Source organism: Belonocnema kinseyi, chromosome 1, assembly GCF_010883055.1.
Source record: "Belonocnema kinseyi isolate 2016_QV_RU_SX_M_011 chromosome 1, B_treatae_v1, whole genome shotgun sequence".
In the NCBI taxonomy this organism is placed as follows: Eukaryota; Metazoa; Arthropoda; class Insecta; order Hymenoptera; family Cynipidae; genus Belonocnema; species Belonocnema kinseyi.
Window position 1 is genome coordinate 99,582,977 of NC_046657.1, and position 6,833 is coordinate 99,589,809.

Below are 6,833 nucleotides of genomic sequence, written 5' to 3' on the forward strand. Positions count from 1 at the left end.
GACGGTATCAAAAAGTTAGAAAATCGTTGGACTCGCTGTATCAACCTAAAAGGAGAGTATGTTGAAAAATAAAACCGACTTTGGCCAAAAAAACGTCTCCGTATTTCATTTTTCAGGGACTTATCAGACTGCCTAGTACACCGAAATCGGTGTTCAATAGAGTTGCAACAAATTTGAGCCACACAGGTTCATTCGGAGAATCTAGAGGAAAAGCATCATTTAGACACTGTTTTTTCTCATCCATTGCAACGTGAAGTGTCGTCTACAAACTGTAAGTCACCTGTCAAGATCATTTTGTCGGTCGTTATTTGAATGAAACAGATATTAATAAGCAGGTAAGTTATAATAATAATTACCTAAATTTTTATTTTCTTCCATTTGCCAGCGACTAAATAGTCTTGAAATAAAAATAGTAAGTGGCCTGATATAATATCCAAATGTTAGGTTATTCTAAACCTACTATATGACATTCATACCACCAAAGCCGGGATATACAAACTAAGTGGTGATCGTCTGCATCGAAATTGATGCCTGGTCGTTAGAACAAATTTCCACTAGATTTTCTGCGGAAGTTTAAAGGTATCTTAGATATCTAATCTTGCAGTGGCTAGTGTCATGCATGAAAGATAAGGTAAATACAAATGTATAATAAAAACAAAAATTTGTTTCTCGCGATGAGCAGGGATGTAAATTTGCATGAAACTTTAGCCTGATGAAAAGTTTCATGAAACATTGGGAATTTCGTGAAACATTGCAATGTTTCAAATATAGCGGCGGGAACATTCAAACTGATAAGATAAAAGCCTATTATGTATTTTCACTTCATTAAACAGCTAACTTCACTTCGTAGATTGCTGAGGGGAAAATAAGGGACCAAGTGTATGGGATTCAGTTCATTTTTGCCCTATTTTGCTAATATCTTCGTAAAAGGTAATTTTTTCTATATAAGTGTTGTTAAAAAATAGTTTTTATTTTTTAATTACTATTTAATGAAATAATAAAATAATAATAATAATAATAATGATTATTAATTACAAATACATTACAGAAATAAAGTTTTGTTCCATGCATTTGATCCATCCCCCCCTCAGCTTTTAACAAAGTGAAGTTAGCTGATGGTTGAAGTGAAACTACCTAATTGAGGCTTTCATATCCCAACTTTTTCCTGCCGGCTAATTTGATTTATTTTTCCGGTTTGTACTGTGGATCAATGATGCCAATGTTGGCACCCTGAGCTACTACGCTTGCATTAGGGCTGACCACTGGTTGGCCATAATTGGCGCGCGATTCAAAATTAAATTGAAAAAACAAACAATTCTTGTAATTTAAATAAATAATTCTTAAAATATGCACAAGAATGTATCCAAATTGTGTAAATTTTGATTTCAGACAAGAAAAAAGCGTATAACACATATTTTATAAATAATAGTTTATTTTCATTGAACTCCAAAAACTGACTTATAGTTCACAAAACATTTTGTAATAGATACATTTGTTGAAATACCATATACTGTTTCTGCAGCTTGATATATAGAAGTTAATTGTAGAATTTAATAATGATAATATTTGAATTTTTCTAAAAATAATTTCAGCTGAGAATATTGTTCTTTTCGATTAAAAAACTTATAATTAATTATTTTCAATCACTTTTCCAAGAAATTTCTTTTCGAATGAAATATTTTGAGAAATATTAGTCAGCCTTTCAAATTTAATGAAAATAAACTGTTATTTATCAAATATATGTGTTATAAATTTTTTTTGTCTGAAATCAAAAGTTACACAATTTGTATACATTCTTGTGTATATTTTAATAATTATTTATTTAAATGTCAAGAATTGTTTTTCAATGTAATTTTGAATCGCGCTTCAAAGGGTAGACAACCAGCGCTCAGCCTTAACGCACGCATGAATGAAAATTATTATCATTTTATTATTGCATTAAATAGTCCCTAAAAAAGAAAAACTATTTTTCACTTGCACTTATACAGAAAATTTACTTACCACGAAGATATTAGAAAAATAGAGCAAAAATTAACCGATTCCCATGCATTTGGTCAATTGTTAAGCCCTCAGTATTCAACGAAGTGAAGTGAGCTAGTGATTGGAGTGAAAATACCTTATTGTATATGTAGACGGTTATGACTTTTTCTACACATCCCGGCTTTAGTTTAAATGTTGACGGACATGGCTAACGTAACTTTTGGAAGTTGCATTAGGAAGTTATAATTTTGTACTAAGTGACTGGTACGCCCTATTAAATGAAAGAAATTTGAAAATTAGGTAAATATTGCTTTAATTGGTTTCCTTATTAACAATTATTTAGTCTAATATCGCAAAGCGAATAGGTGCTTTGACAGGTATTCAGGTGGCTGACAGTGCGGTTCAGAACTCCACAACTCTGCATGAGCCAAAATTTTGTCTCCAAATGATACTTTCCCCTAGCTGCCCACATGGGCACCTACTTTCAGCGGAATACATCTGAGACTTAAAAACTCTCAAATGATCATTGGAAGCCCAATGAAATTTGATCTGCAACAAATTTAACACCAGCGTTTCTCTGTGAATATGGTAAGCTTTATTATGGTATAAGCTGCAGTTTTATCTGATTTTTTTCTTACGCGTAAATTACAAAAATGTGCAGCTGTTTTGGAGGGGCCTTCCTATTGTGAACGGATAGTAGAGGACAGGCGACAAGGCGTACGACCAGCTGACTACTGATACTGAGAAACTAGTGAACCTCATTGATTAAACCAGTGCCGGAATTCGACTGCGTGAACTAGTGAATTCTGACTGATTTACAGTGATAAACTTCTGGCTATTTCAAACAGTGAGATTTCACTGGAAATCAGTGAGATTTCACTGGTCCATTTTAAGAGGGTAATATTAATAAAATTAACCAAACCATTATAAAAATATCTCAACTTTTTTATTCATAAATTATTTTTGCATTTCTTTATTCATAATGTGTCCCCTAAGGGTTTACATGACTGCAATTCCTTACAACCACTTACATATATTTTTTTAAATCTTATCCTCACTATACACAATTATTTACAAATATTTACATAAAGTCTTATATTTAGTTCCTCCTATTCTCTGTGATAGCGCAATTTAGGACTTATTAGCGAACGAGAGCGATAGTGCAAGTGAGAGAGAGAGAGAGAGAGCATGAGAACGAAAACGCATCCTAGTCTACTTAACTCTTATATTACCATTACTTACAATCTTTACGCTTCTAATCTAAGCGACTTCCGTTTCCTTTTTCTTTCACTTTTCTATACCTCCATTTGCCTTTTTTCACATGTATTCTTTCATTCTCTCTCATTCGCTCCTCATTCATTCATTCTTCTCCTAACCCATCATCCCCTAGAATCTTAACCACATTCTCTTGCCAGCTTCCGTTATCTTTCATTCCTCTTCTACATCCTTCCCATACATGTTCCCATGTTTTCCCCTCCCATTCACATATTCTACACTTTCTGTTCTCTTCTTTTTCCCAATACATCCCCTCCTTTACCTCGTTTCCCAATCTAAATCTTGCTGTTCTAGTCCACCTTCTCTCTCCCCATCCCTTCGGTACTCCTTCATTTTTTATCATCTTATACCATTTATTGTATTTTGATTCCTCAATCATCCCCCATATTTCTATTAATTATCTGTCCCTATCCTTTTTTTCCAATTCTTCATAGTTTACTTCAGTCTCGTCTTCTATTTCTCGAACATTAAAGAACTCCCTCCTTTATTCTTCCATCTCGTTAATTCAATCGCCCTCCCTCTTCTCTCTTCCATCTCAATCAAACACTTTCTCGCCAACTTCCCTCCTTTTCCCTCCCTCAGCTTCGTCTCAAATTTCCATGCTCTCTTTCCCGCTCTAATACTTAACTTATCCCTTTGTGCTTCTTCTCTCACCATATATCCTGGCGTCCTCCAGTCTGCTCCTAGTTTCCACCTTACAAATATTTCTCGTAAACTCTCAATATATTTCCTTTCTTTCCATCTCCTTATGTCTGCTCCACAACCTAATACCGGTCTTACCAGTATATCAAATAACTACAGTCTCCTTCTCCAATTTTTTTTAACCTTCTTTTTCCTATTCCTCATATCTGTTTCATCACCCCTGCTGCTTTTTTTATCCTTTCTCTTATATGAGCTCTATTATCTCCATTCTTTTGCAAGATTTATCCCAAATCTTTAAACACTTTTACTTCTAAGTTTATTCCCTTCCATCTCCCTATCCATTCTTTCTTCCTTCTTCCTCCTTTTCTAAACCTCATTATCTTTATCTTTTCTACATTTACATTCAGTTTTTCCCATCTTAGCATTTCTCTAATCCTGTAATTAATCCCGCCATCCCTTCTTCATCCTCTGCCATCAACACTATGTCGTCTGTGTATGTCGGTGTATATATCTTGTCCTCCCCTATCCTAACTCCTCCCCAACTTTTTCTCCTCATTTCTTCTTCCAAGTATAATATCAATAAATAAAATAAAAGTGGGCTGAAAGTACATCCTTGTCTCACACCTCTCACCAACCAGAAACTATTTTCTTCTTGCTCTCCTAAGTTTACCCTGCTTTTTGTCTCTCTAAAAATTTCTAATACACTCTTTATTAATCCCATTCTTGTCCCCTTTTTATCATAACTTTTTCTATTTCGCATCGGTCTAATGAGTCAAACGCTGCCTTTAAGTCCACGAATATTGCGATTAATGCCCCTTTTTCCCTTTTAATCCTCTTATTTACTAGATAATTCAGAGCATATGCGTTGTCCATTACCCCCATTCCTTTATTAAACCCTGTCTGATGCGGTTGCTCGATCTTTTTTTTCTTCAACTTCTATCTTCAATATCACGGACAAAACAGTTACATATACTTTATACAGTGTTGGCATCAGCGTCACACCCTATAATCTTTAACCTCTTCTCCTTAGCCTTTCTTTACTATTGGTATAACTACTCCTTCTTTCTATAACTCTGGTGACCCCTCTCCTCTCCATACTCGATTACACATCATCCATGACCGTTTCTCTAGGCCCTTCCTTCCATATTCCCATACTTCATTTGGAATATTATCAATACCAGGTGCCTCTCCATCCTTCATTATTCTTAAAACCTTAACTTTCTCTTCCCTTGATATGTCCTCTTCCTCATCTCTGTCTCTACCATATTTTCCTCCCTTTCTAACTTTTCCCCCTACTCCTTCTAGCAAATAAAGAAAATATGTTTTCATTCTGCCATTTCAATATCTTGGTTTACTCTTTTTCTTTCTCTATTTACTACTTCCCATCCCTCTTCTTCCATCCTAGCCTTCTCCGCCTCTTCCTCAAACCTTTTATTCTCTTCCTCTTTCCTTTGATAACACAACTCAGTATACTACTTCCTTTTTTTCCTATATTCTTCCCAATTACTTTTTTCTTTTCTCCACTTTCTTAATTCCTTTCTGACCTCCTTTTTTTCTCTTTACAGTCCTCATCTCATCCACTTCTATTCCCCCCTTTACTCACATCATTTTTATTTGTGCACTGTAATCCTCTTTTCATTTCTCCTATCATTTTTTTCATCTCCTCGTCCACATTTCCCGCTCCCATTTTGATATTTTTAACCTTTTCTCTAAACTGTTCTTTTCCTTCCCTTGACCAATCCCATTTTCCTACATTTTTTACACTTGCTCCCTTTTTATTCAGATTGCTATTGCTTTTTTGTCCATCTAATATCACTATTAAGGGAAAGTGATCCGAATCAATATAATCACCTACCGCTAGTTTCTTGACCTTCTCTCTTACCTCATCATCCACTATCAAATAATCAATTACCGTTCCCCTTTCACCTCCTGAGCGTGTATATTCTCCTTTCTCATCTCCCTCTATATTTCCGTTTAACATATACCATCGCAACTCATCCAAAGCTTCGACGTTCATTGAATACTGTCTTCATGTAACTTTCATGTAACCTTTAGTTAAAGCTTTAGTTGTATTATTCCGTTCGTCTTTCCTAACCATTATAAAGCTCTTAATATTTTCAAATAATGTAATCATCTGTCAATGACAGATTTCAGTTTAGACGGTTGAAAGTCAGAATGTCTAGTGTGGTTTGCCTACTAGCCAATCCGAGTGGTCTCTGACACTCCTCAATAGAGTGTGGATAACTTCACCCTTCTCGACGTATCAAGTGAACCCGTTCGCTTAACCTTTATAGGGCCGGAAAGCCAATATATTAGCTCACCCCCAGATCGACGTTTTTTCTCTATGATCAATCAATGATATAAAATACCTTTTGGGCCAATTTTCTAAGGTCGATTTTCATCCCAAATTTCCCGCCCTCTAAAGGTTAAGATGGGACTTTGTGCTCCGTGGCTTTAATACCAAGAAGGATTCACGTAGCTAGCTCATCCTCTAACCGTCCACCGGGGTCGCACGCCAACCCAAACTTGTACCGTGGCACAATGCTTTCTATTTGTAGTATAACAATTTTAAGGTAGGGCATTTTTTTAAATGTAGAAAACAATGGTAATAATAATATTCTGTTAATTTTTCGATAAATGTTAAATTTTTAAAAATAAGAATTAGAGGAAATTAGAGGAGTCGGACAAATGACAAAAATCTTAAAAAATACTAGTAAAATTAATTATTAAAATTCAGATTGATTGTAAATAATCAAAAATGTTTATAATTACAAAAAAATTTGGAAATATTACTTTAAATATGGCTATTTATTCTACTAGGCAGTCTTATAAGTACCTGTCAAAACTTCAGCCATTTATGTTTACGCATTTACAAGTTACAGCACTGAGAAGCGACTAACCTCCGAGTTTTTTTTAATATGGAAAAATCTGAGTTT